Consider the following 16,157-nt stretch of genomic DNA (forward strand, 5'->3'; position numbering starts at 1 on the left):
TGGGCAGAGGCTGATGTGAAGGTGGGAACTAGCCTTCGGGAGCCCAGCTTATTCGGGGAAAGAGGACTTCACTGAGGCGGTGACTAGGGGTAACTTGGGAGGAGGGGGTCCCCCAAGAGGAAGGGAGCTTGCGGGGTGGGGCCGCAGGGGGATGCTGGGGCCGGTGCCTAGGGGAGTGGTGCCTCCTGGGAAGGGCGGAGCGGAGCAGCTGGGGAGCTGGAGGGCCTTCGTAGGGTCCCTGTGGGCGAGGCCGGGCAGGAGTTACGGGTAGTTGGGAGCCTGGTGGCAGAGGAGAGAGAAGCGGAGTGGAAGGCTGGCTGCGAGGATACCTATCCGTGTGTGACCTTTTGAAAGAGCAGGACTTTTCCTCCGTCCCCGTCCCTCCTTCCCCCTCCCCCGGCGTCGGAACATTTTTAGCCGAGGCAGGTGATGGGTGGAGCTTCTGTAGTTTGTTTTTGGGAAGCAAAGTCAGGGTCAGAAGTTGCTTCTTGGCCGTTGCTGTTGTGGGAAGGAAAGCGTTCTGGACAGGAGGTGGCGGGCTCATGGGAGAAGACTCGGTTACCTTGCAGCCGCCTGAGTTCTGGGAGGAGGGTGTGTGGGGAGCGGAGGGGGAAAGGAAGCTGGAAAGGGAAGGTGCTGCTTCGCGGCGGGGAGCCCTCCTCCCAGCCCGGGGGCTGCAGAGCCGCCGGTGGCGAGGACCGATGGCCCCGTGCCCGTGTCGGTGTGACTGCTGCAGACGGTGCTGCCGCCGTCCAGTCCTCTTCTATCGGCCAATTGGGGCGAGGATATTCTCTAGATCGCGAGTTTATGGTGAAGAGTAAATAAGATCGTGTGTGCCAAGTGCTTACCACAATGCCAGTAAGTGCTGGATAGCTCTTTCCTGTCACTGTTATTAAAAAATAGCTCTTACTGTCACTGTTATTAAAAGGGACCAGCTGGTATATTTGGTTCCAAGTAAAACTTAATAGTCAGGAACCTTAACAGTAGGTAAGGCTTCAGAATATTAACTTTGTACTTGCTGCAGTGTTTTTGTTTCCCTGTCAGTCTTCTGGGTTAACGGAACGGGCTTGTTGGACCTTGGGGATGAAAGATCAGGACCAATACTAGTCCTCCCGCAGGTCATTTTATTTTTTAAAATATATTTTATTGATTTTTGTTTTTACAGAGAGGAAGGGAGAGGAATAGAGAGTTAGAAACATAGATGGGAGAGAAACATCATCAGCCGCCTCCTGCACTCTCCCTACTGGGGATGTGCCCGCAACCAAGATACATGCCCTTGTCCAGAATCGAACCTGGGACCCTTGAGTCCGCAGGCTAACGCTCTATCCATTGAGCAAAACCAGTCAGGGCTCCCGCAGGTCATTTTAAAAAGTTCACCTGCAGCCCAGCCAGCATAGCTCAGTGGTTGAGCGGCAACCAATGGACCAGGAGGTCACGGTTCGATTCCTGGTCAGGGCACACGCCCGGGTTGGGCGCTCAGTCCCTTGTGGGGCGTGCAGGAGGCAGCCGATCAATGATTCCCTCATCATTGATGTTTCTATCTCTCTCCCTCTTTCTTCCTCTCAGAAATCAATTATATATATTTATTTTATTTTATTTTCTAAAGTTCATCTGCAGTTTACCAGGGAAGGTTTGTCCTGTGACTTTGAAATCGATGAATTTTCATTTCTGTTGGAGGAGGGTATAAGACTTGTAAAAGGAACAAAAGGATTGTAAGTTTCCTTAGATTGATTCATTAACTGATTACACAGTTAGGTCACCCTGGGGCAACGTATGCCTAGTTACGTCCTTCTGTACTGAATACAGAAGAGAAGAGAAGCACACATTTGGGGGTGGGGGGCGCATTGTGTTATTTTCTGCATAATGGGTTCATTAATTGCCTTGTATTGGGGATGAAACAAGTGTCACTTTCTTTTCCACAGTGTATTTTTAAGCTTTCCTGTCATCTAGCCACCCTCTTCAGGGTGAGGCTTTGATTTTACTGTTGTCTCTGTCTCCGAACATATACCTTTACATACTCCTTTGGAGAAAGGAGAATTTTTCTTTAGGAACTGAGTTTAAACCCTTACATAGGGTTTGAGTTTGTAGTAGGAAGAATGGCCCCTCCCCAAATAAGATGTTCATTCTGTAATCCCCGGAATCTTTACATATGTAACATGATAAAGGGGACTTTGCAGGTGTAATTGGGGTTAAAATAGGAAGATTGTCCTAGATTTTGTGGGAAGGCCCAGTCTAAAAGCAGAGAACTTTCTGTAGCTGGGAGTTAAAAAAGAGGTGGGTCAGAAGCAAAATTGGGAGATCTGAATCATGAGAGGGGACCCCATTTGCTGTTGCTAGAGGGGGCCACTGGGAAACCATGAGAAGGGATGTGGGTGGCCTCTAGTAGCAAAGACCAGCTCTGGCTGACAGCCAGCAAGGAAAAGGAAACCTCAGTTGTACAGCCATAAGGAACTGAAGTTAACAGTTCTACATGAGCTTTGAAATAGATTCTTCCCCAGAGTTTCCGGCAAGGAATACACCTTGATTTTGGCCTTGTGAGACCCTAAACAGGAAACAGCCAAGTTCATCCAACTTCTGACCTGCAGAAACTGTGAGATAATAAATTTCTGTTGTTTTAAGCCTCTACGTTTGTGGTAATATGTTGTGGTAGCATTCTCACACTAGTATAGATTTTGGTACCAGGAGTTGGGGTACTGTTATCTAAAAATGTGGAAGGGGCAGTGGAGGCCAGAAATCAATCTTCCTCCCTCCCTCCCTCCCTCCTCAATAGAAACATCAATGATGAGAGAGAATCATTGATTGGCTGCATGCAGGAGACAGCCATGCCCTCCTGCATGCCCTCCATTGGGGATCAAGCCCGCAACCCAGGCATGTGCCCTTGAATGGAGTTGAACCCGGGACGCTTCAGTCTGCAGGCTGATGATCTATCTATCCACTAAGCCAAACTGGGCAGGACCAGAAAATTTTTGAGGAATATGGTAGAAAAGACTTAGAAGAATAGATTGTTGCTAGAAATATGGATATAATGCCTTTGTTAATGAGGGCTTGGGTGGAAGTGGTATATACATTCATTGGAGACTGGAGGAAAAAGGATCCTTGTTACAAAGTGGCAAATATGCTTAAGAACTGTGCCCTGTGGTTATGTGGAAAAGACAACGTAATGTGATAAGCATGGATATTTGGCTGAGGAGATTTCCACGGAAAAGTCTTAAAAGTGCACCCTGGTTTGTTTGTGGATCTGAGTCTGACTAGTGGAGTGAACCTTTGTGAAATTCAGGTAAAGCCTTCTGGGTTCTTGAGGATTTATACTAGCAGAAACAGCTTGGCTTGAAAGAGAGTAGGAAATTAAAGAGAATTGTGAACCCAATGCTACTAGCAAAAAGCAGGCTGGAAAAACTACTCAGGTATAAATGTGCTGGCTTTCATTAAAAAAAAAAAAGAAGAAGAAGAAGAAGAAGGGTGGAACCAAGGGCGCAGAGAGCTGAATGCCAGAGGATTTTTCTCTGGTTTGGAAATGGAATGGATGGAGTTAGCTCAGATTTTGAAACTGCTTTGGACCAATGGATCTGTTTTCTCTTATATTTTCCCTGTTCAGATAGAATGTCTATAACTGGTGCCCTATCCCTGACCCCCATTGCATGTTGGGAGCAGATAACTTTTTTTTAAGGAATTGTACACCAGGGATTATAATGTATTATACCTAGAGCCTCATTATACCTAACTTAGATTATGAGTTTTGAGACTTTATGTTGGGAGGCAAGAGGGTGGGTGTAGTAGATAGAATGACACTCCCCTACCCCCAAAGATGTTCATAAGCTCATCCCTGGATTCTGGATTACAGTAACATGTGGCAAAGGGACTTTGCAGATAGGAAATTATTCTATTGCAGATTATCCTGTTTTTTCTGGGTGGGGATTATTTTCTAGAGAACAAAGGCAGCAAAGATTATTCTATAAAGTGATTTAGTCCTGGAAGACTTCACAGAATAATGGGGTTGAGTGGAACCTATGCCTCTTTCTTTTTTTTTTTTTTTTAATCCTCACCAGAGGATATTTTTCCATTGATTTTTTTTTTTTAAGAGAGGGAAAGACAGAGAGAATTTCAATGTGAGAGAAACTCATCGATCAGTTGCCTCCTGCATGTGCCTTGACCAGGGCCCAATCCAGGGAGGAGTCTGCAACCGAGGTAGTTGTCCTTGACTGGAATCAAACCCAGGACCCTTTGGTCCTCAGGCCAACTCTCTATCCACTGAGCCAAAGTAGCTAGGGCTTTATGCTTCTTTCTTAATGTTTAAGTGTCCTGTTACTGCCTTTATATGCAATTTGGAAGGACTGCATGACGAGCTTGGTTAAATATAGATTCTAGAGCTACAGGCCATTTTAGTAGGATTTCTATAAATTGATGATTCTTCCATGCCTATAATAAACTTCTTGGGTAAATGGCACAATTTTGTCATTAATTTTTATTGGCTGAATAAAGCAATGAGTTTATGTGACAACCTTTTAAAGACTTAATTTCCTATTTTTTAGAGGAGATAGAAATGGGTAATAGTTTTTATGAATTGATAGCCACCTATACGTACAGTGGTCTGTTTTTTTTTCACACCTCCCATACCAATCCAAAGATGTTGTAAGGTTGTTTCTCCCTGTCATTATTTGAGTTTAAGAGTCAGAGTTGAGGATCATACTTGCAGAGTAGACTTCTAGTTTTTAAGAAAAAGTACTGTTTTTTGCTCTTCAACAGTATCCTATTGATTAGACTCATAAAATGACTCTACTGAGGGAGACTTCAGAGGATGGAGGAATTTTGTTTTGTTTTGAGTTAGTTACCTAATTATAGTGTGATTACAAAATCAACATTTCAGGGTATGAGTGACTTTTGAGATTATTTGCTGGACTTTTAGCTTTAGAAGAAAAGAAATTGGGCCACATGAAGGTTAAGTGGTTCAACCAAGTATCTTAGCCCTAGAGCTGGCCTAGGATCCTGGTCCAGGCAGTGGAGATTCATGGCTTCTGAACTACATCACGTCCTTGAATAATGTAGTGTTTTGTTTTGTTTTGTTTTGTTAGAAGCTTGATGAGATGCCATAGGAATTTAACTCTTGTTTATATCGATTAGCCTGTGACAGAATTGGTTTCCTTATACTTATAGACAACATTAAGTGAAGACTTACTATATAGCTCTGTGCACCCCTCCCTCCCTGCATTGTACTTTTTCTAGATTTTACCTTGGAAAGGTTATCTCTGTGCCTCAGTTTCCTCATGGGGTCATTATGAGTATTCAGATTATGCATGTAACACATCTTTATATATAAAAGCCTAAGTGACCATTCTACCGGTAGCTATGACACGCACTGACCACCAGGGGGCAGGTGCTCAACACACAGGTATGGAAATGTGGAACAGACTGATGAATCTCAGGGGCGGGGAGGGTGGGAAGAGATTAACCAAAGATCTTATATGCATCCTAGAGGACTGGTGCTCAGATTTGTGTACCAGTGGGGTCCCTCAGCCTGGCTTCTGACATCCCCTGAGGGGTCCCAGATTGCGAGAGGGCACAGGCCAGGCCGAGGGACCCCACCGGTGCCTCTAGTTTAGCATAATACGTAACATAATAAGTGCCCAAAAGATATTGACTGTTACAACACTTATGATTCTTATTTTGACAACTATATGACATTTGCATAAATTACAGTACAAGCTGTATAAGTTCAAAAATTGATAACTGATATGATTTGCAGTGGATTAGGTAAGGACTTAGAATTTTAAGGTAATAATGCTTGTGATACTTGATTTAAAGTGACAAACTGGATTTGATCCTTGGTCTAACACAATTCATTGGGTGAACTGGACCAAGTTCATTTCACAAGAGTATTAAGTGTGTTTATACACCTAAATTACTTTGAACTCTTAAGGTGGATAATTTCAAAAGTAGAGTATCATTTAATTGTTTCTTAACAGAAATCTAGGCCACCTAGCTTTTCAAATGAAGAAATTCCTCTAGGATTATTAAGAAACTGCAGGATTATTAAGAAACTGCTGTCATTGTAACAAAGCATATATTTACATTGGGTTATAGGCCATTGGCAGTTTTTCTTAAATATTTGGAGTGCTCCAGGGTAGATATCAGCAGACTTAGTTGTTGACCAAAAATTTTTTTTTTCATATTGTAGAAATTAAGGATTAAGTCTTTAAAAGTTTTAGGTAAATGAATTCACAGTGTCATTCTAGGAGTGGCATTTCACTGGTTTCTACAAATTCTGTGTCTTAGACATAAGAAACTTACTTAGGAACCGTTACTATGGTAGGCAAGCTTTTTTTTACATTAGTGATAATAGTGTTTTCTTGCATTGAAAATAATCGTGTTATCTGATGTGAGTGTTTTAAGGTTAAGTACCAGGGTATTCTTAGAATAATTTTTAAATACCTTTATATTGGCCACTGTTTTTCTTTTCACACTTTTTGATTTTGTGGATTTTTCTGACAGGTTTGTATTAGCTGAAACATTTTAATCTGCTTGAAAAAGTGAATACTAGAAATTTTTCTGAATTTATGACTGATACAGGCATTTCTCCGTTTTAGTTATTTCATTAATGTTCTACAAAATTTAGGAAAGCAACCCTGTTAAAAATGAATGGGTAAATTATTTTCCTAAAGAAATGAACCATAGCATATTATAAAGTACAAAATAGTCATTTTGGGCTATTGAATTTATAACCAGTCAAAAGATGTTACTCATTCAACAGACCCTCAGTGCCTACTACATTTCAGATAGATGCTGTGCTAAGGATCTCTAGATTGTCTCTATCCTCAAGCTTACAACTGAGGACATTATGCAATGATGCATATATCGTTCTACAATTTAGTAGCTTTCTGAGATGTTTTCTTATGAAAATTTCTGTTGTCTTTCCTCAGACTTGGGGAAAGTTCAATTGTATAGTTTCTGAAATAGCTACAGAAATTTGGGGGTGGGGAGTTCAGACTTTCTCATTCTTGAACATTGCTTTTCGGGGAGCAACAGGATTGTTTGAAAGAGACAGACCAAGTCTGGGGACTATTACTTTACATCTCTCAAGCCTAGATTTTTGTCATCTAAACAATTTAGATAACTACCTTGAACAACTTAATTATTAACCGGTAAAATGGGGGTTAGTAGTACTTGTGAGGGTTAATAACTAAAGCAGTAGATAAATTTATCTCAGGGTTACTGTGAGGATTAAAGGAGATCATTTATGAAGTTCTGGGCACCTGACTAATATGAGTTCTTTCCCTTTTCTGTTAGTGAAATCAATGTGTTCAATGTCAGTGTTGCTACTCTTTATTCTTTATTTTCATTTTCTGCTGCCAGTAGTTCTTATTTTTTAATGAGGCCTTTTGACCTGTACTTCCTGTTTCTGGTCTGGCCCGCTTAATGGGTGAGGTACTGAATTGTTGCTGTTGATAGGTGGGTCGGTATGTAACTCAAGCTTGGTGTAGATGCCTCAGTTACTCATACACAGTGCAAATTGTGAGAATGGTTCTTTAGTCTTTATGAATATAGGATTCTCTTGCTTCTAGATAGAGAAGGGACTCCCATCTCAGACTTGGGGTACGTTCAGAGTTTGCTCGCCTTATAGACTTGTAAATCTGGATTAGAGGTCTTATTTGTCAGTGATCCTTTGATTATAGTTTGGGAATTACTTATGCATTGTATGTTAGGGATATGTTTGAAGAATTGTATCCTGCGTTGACATCTTCTGTATGCCCTGTTCTCTTAGGTTATGCGCTAATTTGCTTTCTTATTTGCTTTGTATTCTTAAATAATACACTCCTTAGATAGAGAAGGAACCTGTCTTTATCAGTAGTTTAAAGTAGTTAACATGTTCTGTGTATTTATGACTATATAACATGAAAACAAATAGCCACCTGCCTTGGAATTTTTCTTCCTGAACAGAGGGGTTCAGATCTGGCCTCAGCCACTTAGTAGTCCTGTGACTTGGCAGGTTTAACCTCTGGACATGTTTATTTCTAAAATGGGAGTGTGCATTTCATACCAGGCCAGGCTACTAGAGGCATTTAAATGATAGCAGTAATTATTACATATGTAAATGCTGGATTATATTTAAGTTACTCTGGGTCTCAAATGAAGTTTTCTTTTAGTTCCAGAGAGTTGTGGCCAGTGGAATAAAGTGTCAGTTGCGACTTTATTTTGTTTTTGTTGCCTGGTAAAAATATATACAGTGATATCTTTGCCCATCATCCTATATAATCCTCCTATATAATAAAAGCCTAATATGCAAATTGACTGAAAGGCGGAGTGACCAGGGGGCGGGGCTGGCCAAGGTGGGTGCCAGCAGGCAGAGGGAGGGGACAGTGATGGGGGGGGCAGGGGCGGCCTCTTGCTGGCTGGCAGGGCTTGCTGGGTACATCTTCCCCAGCAGCTGGCCCCGCCCCCCACCACTACCCACCCCGGAACTGCTCACCATCAGGCAATCAGAGCCTGCTGGCCTGGAGGAGGGATCGAGAGGTTGGCCGTTCCCACCCGCTTGCTGGCCCCACCTCCCCGCCACGGGTCGCCCTCTGTGTGCGGGGCGGGGGCCTTGGCCTGGCACCACCGGAATCCGCCTCTACCCACCCCGGTTCCCCAGTTGCCATTGTGCAGTTGGAGCCTGCCATCCAGGGTAAGGGACCAAGAGGTTGGCCAGTAGACCCCAATCAGGGCCTGCAGGCTGGGGCAGCTCCTGCATAGAGCATCTGTCCCCTGGTGGTCAGTGCATGTCATAGCAACCGGTCCTTCCAACATTTGATCAATTTGCATATTACCCTTTTATTTTATAGGATTATTGGAGACAATACTAGACTTCAGACTTTTGTCAAGTGTTTGAGTTAGAACTATATTAATTCATATCAAACTGCTTGGGTTTCCTTACAATACTTCCCTTCATTGGAAGATTTGCCACTGTTCCTATGTTATTTATGTTACATTGGCTCTTTGATCCTTTTCTGGTTTAAAGGTGGAGAAATAAAATTCACAGAGGGCTTGAATGTTATTTGTTACGCCATACATGCTGGTTCGTTTTATAGAAATGCTTGAGTGTTTTGCCTCTTAAAATAAGAATGTTGTAAATTTTGTAGATGGGAATAAAAACAGAATCCTCAGTGATATGTTAGGATTATACTGTCTTAAAAATCCTGTAATTTTACACAAGCAGTAGCTTAATGAGTTACCAGGTTTTACTGTGAATGCTTATATTCTGAATTCAGCTCCTTTGCAGGACTCGGAGTGCGGGGGGCGGGAAACAAACTATACTCTGTCTTTGAACAGGTTGTTTCTCTGTGCACTTGGAGTCTTGAGATTTAAAGGTCAGAGTGGGTTGGGGAACTGTCAAGGAGCTAATTGTTAACCATTTTTACCTGTTTTCCCTATTTAAGAAACAAAAACACCACTATTTATATTGCATTAGTTTGATGGATGAGAGAGAATGTTGTTGGCCATGATTACCACCTTAAGTTGAGACAATAAAAGAGAACCATTATAAAGTGGAAGAAAAAGATAATTTCATTTAATGTTAACATTCATTTTTACCACTAACTTATTCTTTTGGCTTATTCTTCCAAGATAGGGATAAAAGGTTTAGTTTGTGTTTGTTGTTTTTGTGGGGGCTTTTTGTGCCAGTTACCTCCAAATATGTGATCTCCCAGAAGAGATGGTTGCTCATTAGTGTCATATCTGGACTATACTTGAAATAAGGGGAGTTATGAAATAATTTTTTCAACCTGTGTGGGTTTTGACTAATCTGTGATCTCTCTAGATCAATGGTTCTCAACCTTCCTAATGCCTCACCCCTTTAATACAGTTCCTCATGTTGTGGTGACCCCAATTTCATTGTTACAAATTGAACATAATTAAAGCATAGTGATTAATCACAAAAATAATATGTAATTATATATGTGTTTTCCGATGGTTTTAGGTGACCCCTGTGAAAGGGTCGTTCGACCTCCAAAGGGGTCGCGACCCACAGGTTGAGAACCACTGCTCTAGGTGATTTAAACCAGAACTTTGAGCCACTGTACTATATCAGGAAGAATAACAGATGTGTGGAGATACTGGTCCCCTCAGTCCTCTGGCCATTTGTGCGGGATACAGGGCATCTAAGTCAATGATCTTAGGTCTGAAAGTCTTGATCATTTATCCTAGTGTTCTACACAGATATTATGTTCTCTTTGTATTTTGACTTTTTAAAAGGCTGTAAGCACTAATTTAAAAAGTTCAGTAATGGTATCTTAATAATTTTAAGATTTAAGAGGTCACCAATCTTAAAATAATTGTGACTTATAAGTTCAGAAAAAAACATTTTAAAATATCTCTCTGGCTCTCAAGAAATTCCCTTTCCACATATAATTCAAGGGATATACTTAAAAATGTAAGCTCTGGCTGGGTAGCTCATTTAGTTAAAGCATCATCTGGATATCCGAAGGTTTCAGGTTCCATCCCTGGTCAGAGTACATACAAGAAGCAACCAATGAATGCATAAATAAGTGAAACAAATCAATGTTTCTCTTTTTCTCTCATCAATTTAAAAAATGTAAGACACTAAATGATTTAAGTTTGGACGAAAATCAAGTTCTTATTTTTAAGCAGTAATATAAAGCAAAAATAAAGTTTCCTTGTGTAAACCGATGTCCTCACCTGATTGATTCTGAATGCCACTGTATCTTTTCCGAGGCTGACATTTTGTTAATCATTCATCAAGCTTGGGGCTCATGCTGGAACATAAATTGAAGCCTAGGATACATTGTCATCTTCTCTTCCTTTAGGAAAGAATGAGGTATACTTAGTTTGAGAAATTTAATTGTTTAATATTTGTGTAAATTGTCAAGTTAACCTTTTTAAATTAATATTAAACATTGTTAAAGATGTACATTTCCTTTTGTCTAACTCAGTGATTCTTAAATCTTTTGTAGTTTACAGATTTCCTCTGAGCCTGTAATAAAAGCTCAAGTACCTGCACCTGCTTTTTGGTGTATACTTTTCTTTTTTCAATCCTCACCCGAGGATATTTTTCCATTGATTTTTAGGGAGATTTGAAGAGAGGGAAAGACAGAGAGAAACATCGATGTGAGAGAAGCACATTGATTGGTAGCCCCCTGCACAAGCCCCAACCAGGGCCCAGGCTGGGGAGGAGCCTGCAACCAAGGCACAAACCCTTGACAGGAATCGAACCTGGGACCCTTTAGTTCACAGGCCTATGCTCTATCCATTGAGCCAAACTGGCTAGGGCTTGGTTTATACTTTTAAGGAGTTCATGGACCTCTGATCTCATTAATAAACTCCATTTTCAGTGTTATAGTTTATTTTGTCCAAATAATAGTTTCCCCTCTTAATTTTTTAAATATTTCAACACTTGCTTGATTTATCACTTGTCACAGTGTTATTCTTTCAACAAGTACTTCTGGATCATCTACATGACAGTGGTAGAGACTCTTGGGAATACTGTTTTCTGTCCTTGGAGCTTTGTGTAGCTAGATGGATGTAAACATTTGTGTAAACAGTACAATGGCAGTGCTCGATGAAGAGGTAAGCAGAGTGCTGTTAGAATATGTACAGAGAAGAGGTCTTGACCATTAGAATTTTTCTGTAAATCCATGGTCAGTTCTGTATTTCTTAATTGACAAAAGGCATATTGTAAACTGATCCAAGATTTATTTTGAAGTTCTAATTGGACTAATAATGGAAACTAAATCAAGGAGCAAATAGTCTTAAATTGAGAACTTAAATGTGTTTGCCATTGCATGTGATAATGCTATATTTAGTATAGAGCAGGGATTGCTAACACAAATAACCACAGGAGTTGGGCCAGTAAGCTAAATTAACAGAGTTGTCCAGGTTTACCTGTGTCATCTCCAGTGGATGATATACCTTTAGAGCCCACTGCTGGTAGGTACACACAGCTCAGTACATCAGAGTGATTTTGTCAGTGCAGAAATGCAGAATGATTGTTACCAGATAATCCTACCTACCTTCTCTTTTTCTTTTGAGAAACCGAAGGTTAAAATTTTTTTAGTGCCAGCAATTAAGTCACAATTAAAAATAATTTATTACAAAACATTTTTTTAAGTATATTTTTTATTGGTTTCAGAGAGAAAGGGAGAGAGAGAGATAAAAACATCAACAGTGAGAGAATCATTGATCTGCTGCCTCCTGCATGCCCCACACTGGGGATTGAGCCCGCAGCCTGAGCATATTCTCTGACTGGGAATAGAACCGTGACCTCCTGGTTCATAGGTCAACGCTCAGCCACTGAGGCACGCAGGCCAGGCTATTACAAAATGTTTTAGCACAAAATTTAACTTAATAACTGATCCAGGATAGGAAAATCCATAGGATTAGTGGTTCTTGGGAGTGTGAGGAATGACTGCTATGTGGTTTTGCATTATTTTGGGGGGTGATGGAAATATTCTGGAATCAGATAGTGGTAGTGATTGCACATTGTGAATATACTAAAAACCACTAAATTGTGCACTTTAAAATGATGAATTTCATGTTATGTGGATTTTACCTCAGTTTTTAAAATTGAGATAAAACATACTGTGAGCCAAATAGGACATAAATGTTTGCTGTAGAGCAGAATGAATAGACTGTGAATCTAGACATAATACTTTTAAATCATCTCTCTGTGACATTGTAGCGATTACTCCGATTTGCCTTTTGTGAAATGGGAAGAATATTACCTAGGTCTTGGACTTGTTAGGTTTAAAAGTGATCAATATAAATCCAAAGAAGCAGTGACTGACTCATCATAAGCATTCACATACCTTTATATTTAGAAGCCAGCCAATGTTTGCAGCCCTCCGTTCCAGCCTACTTTTTGTTAGCAAGTCTAGGACAACACGCCCTTTTAGTTATTGCGTACCCATCATCTGCAGAAGTATGGTTGTCTCTTTTGTAACCTACCTCTGGACAGTAAAGGAGGAAGTAGGAGAGAGTAGTATTCCTTATATTTTTCAGTTTCTTCACTGTCATCAGATGGGTGAAATGACAGATCCAAGGTCATATTTGTTGTTAGTGGTTCCAAGGTAAATGCCTTTCAGGAACAGTACTGAATTGTTTCTGTAGCTCTATCAAGGATTGTTGGGCACTGTGCTCATCACATGGATAAATCACACAGCCTCATAAAAGGGTAAATGGAGCTGTATGTCTCCAAAGAAGCATCTCCTACATATTGACTCTTTTCATATCTGTTTGGGAAGTGGTAGTATGACTTTGACCTCTGGTATTAGTTATGGATGTGAAAACATTTATATGTAAGACTGAAGAGCATCTTTAAAATCAGCTGTAAATCCAAGTATCCACTGTACAGCTAAACTTTTTTAAAAATATATTTTTATTGATTTCAGAGAAGAAAGGAGAGGGGAGAGAGAAACATTCGTGATGAGAATCATCGAACGCTTGCCTCCTGCACGCCCCCTACTGGGTATCAAAACTGGGACCCTTCAGTCCACAGGCCGATGCTCTATCCACTGAGCCAAACCAGCTAGGGCTAAACTGCTTTTCTTAATTTTGAACAGGAGAAGGTCTATATGCAAGCAAGGTTAATTTTTGCCAAAATATTGTTTACTACTGTCTTGATAATTCAGTTCTTCAAACATTTATGAAACACCATGCTAGGCACTGTGATAAATACAGGGTGTATATCAAGAGAAATAAGTCAGGGTCCAGGTCTTGAGTTACCTGCTGTGAGAGAAATGTATAAATAAATTACATGTGATAATGTAATAAACTAGTGGCCCGGTGCATGAAATTCGGGGGGGGGGGTCCCTCAGCCCAGCCTACACCCCCTCCAATCTGGGACCCCTCAGGGGATGTCCGACTGCCGGTTTAGGCCCAATCCCTGTGGATATGTAGATATTTGGAAGTGTTTTAGCTTCTGAGGAAGTGCTTGATTTATTTTGGAGAGGTGTGTACAAAGGCTTCATTGTGGATGCAAAACTGATTCTTAAAGAATGAATAGGAGTTCCCCCAGCAAGCAGTATTGGTGGAGAGCAGTGTAAAGGCATGGGGTGGGGCCGAGGAGTATGTTCAATACTCATTTGCTTAACATTTACAAAGTTTGTTACTTTTTGGAAGTGTTAAGGTGGACAGTAAAAAGACATTAGGATAGAACAGGTTATAGTGATATCCAGTTACAGTACTGATTGAACTGGGTATGGGACTCTAGGGTTTTCATTTTTGTATGTCAGTTTTGGTAAGTCTTTCCTCTAGGAATTTCAGATTTACTGGCATAAAGTTGTTCATGTTTTCCTATGTTTAAATTTAATTTTTACAATTAATATACAGTAAAATTGATTTCTCTTTGTGTTTTCAATTCTATGAAATTTAACACAAACATAGATTCAAGTGACACATCACAACCAGGACACAGAACCCTTGGTAGTCACACCAAGTCTCCCACCCCATTGGTCAACATTATTGCCTCCTTCACTCAGCATTTTGCTTTTGATATTCATTGAAGTTGTATCAATGGTTAGTTCCTTTTTATTGCTTAAATAGTATTCCATTGTATAGATGGACCACAATTATCCATTTACTTAACATTCTTTGATTATGAATAAAGCTTCTATAAATTAGCTGTATAGGCTTTTATGAACATAAGTTTTTATTTTTCTAGGGTAAGTAGCTATAAGTGGGATTGCTGGGTCATATGAAAAATATAATTTTATAAGAAATACAACTTTATAAGAAACTGCCAAACTGTTTTCTAAGGTGACTTACTATATCATGTTGCACTCCCACCAGGAGTGAATTACGTAATTTATATTACTTTGAATCCTCCTCAACTTATTGTCAGCTTTTTTGTTTTTTAATTTTAGACATTTTAACCGATCTGTAGTGTATCTTAATTTTTATTTTAATTAAACTTCCCTAATGACTAAAATTATTGTGCCGAACCGGTTTGGCTCAGTGGATAGAGCGTCGGCCTGCAGACTGAAGGGTCCCAGGTTCGATTCCGGTCAAGGGCATGTACCTTGGTTGCGGGCACATCCCCAGTGGGGGGCGTGCAGGAGGCAACTGATCGATCTCTCTCATCGATATTTCTGGCTCTCTATCCTTCTCCCTTCTTCTCTGTAAAAAATCAATAAAATATTTTTAAAAAATGTGCATCTTTTCGTGCTTATTTATATATTTTTGTTAAGCATCTTAATATTTTTTGCTCATTGTTTTATTGGTACAGGTCCTTTTTTTATACAAGGTGTGAAGTTCAAGTTGAAGTTCATGATTTTGCAAATGGATGTCTAAGTTTTCCAAAACCATTTGTAAAAAAAAACAAAACAAAAAACTATCCTTTTACCATTAACTGCCTTTGTACCTGTGTCAAAAATAAATTGGCTATTATTTGTTTGGATCTATTTCTATATTCTTCATTCTGTTCTTTTGGTCTGTTATCCCTTTGCCAATATCACACTATTTTAATAACTAGCTTTGTAATAATAGTCTTAAAATTAGTGTTATTTCTCCAGCTTTATTTTTTATTTTTTAAAACTGTTTTGGTTACTCTAGTTCATTTGGATTTCTTTTTTAATCCAGTCTCTGATAGTCTTTATCTTTTACCTGGATAATTTATTTCATTTATATTTAATATAATTAGCCATATTTCTGTTTAACTTTTCCCTGTGTGTCTTATGTTCTATAGTTCTTTATCTACCATTCTTTTGGATTCTTTTTATCACTTCATTCCCCCAAACCCTTTTCTAGTTTGGAAATATATGGTATTTTTGTTCTGTAAGTAAATATCATCATGGATATTATAAATTAGAGGCATAATATATCACAGCCTAATATTAATAGTCAATGTTTATTTGAACATTTCCATAAATTTTTCTCTTTTATGCTCCTTATTTTCTCTTTCAATTCAAACTTTCTTTTTTAATTGTTTTATTACTTAAAGTATTACAAAGAGTATTATATATATCTCTTTTTTTTTCTCCCCTTGACCCTCCCTTATCCTCCCATGCCCCCCAGTGTCTTGTGTCCATTAATATATCACCCTAATATTAATAGTCAATGTTTATTTGAACATTTCCATAAATTTTTCTCTTTTATGCTCCTTATTTTCTCTTTCAATTCAAACTTTCTTTTTTAATTGTTTTATTACTTAAAGTATTACAAAGAGTATTTTA

The 16,157-nt window shown here is 39.6% G+C and overlaps 1 long non-coding RNA gene across 1 annotated transcript in view; it reads right to left on the reverse strand.

Moving 5' to 3' along the window:
• The window catches only part of LOC102758436, a 14,773-nt gene extending 1,252 nt beyond the window's left edge, over nt 1–13,521 (reverse strand). Inside the window, exons 1-2 of the long non-coding RNA XR_435294.2 lie at nt 13,511–13,521; nt 2,394–2,398 (exon numbers count right to left, since the gene is read on the reverse strand). This is a non-coding gene — a long non-coding RNA (uncharacterized LOC102758436). The remainder of the gene's footprint in view (nt 1–2,393; nt 2,399–13,510) is intronic.
• Between the last annotated feature and the right edge of the window lie 2,636 nt (nt 13,522–16,157).

Source organism: Myotis davidii, unplaced genomic scaffold, assembly GCF_000327345.1.
Source record: "Myotis davidii unplaced genomic scaffold, ASM32734v1 scaffold354, whole genome shotgun sequence".
Taxonomy (NCBI): Eukaryota; Metazoa; Chordata; class Mammalia; order Chiroptera; family Vespertilionidae; genus Myotis; species Myotis davidii.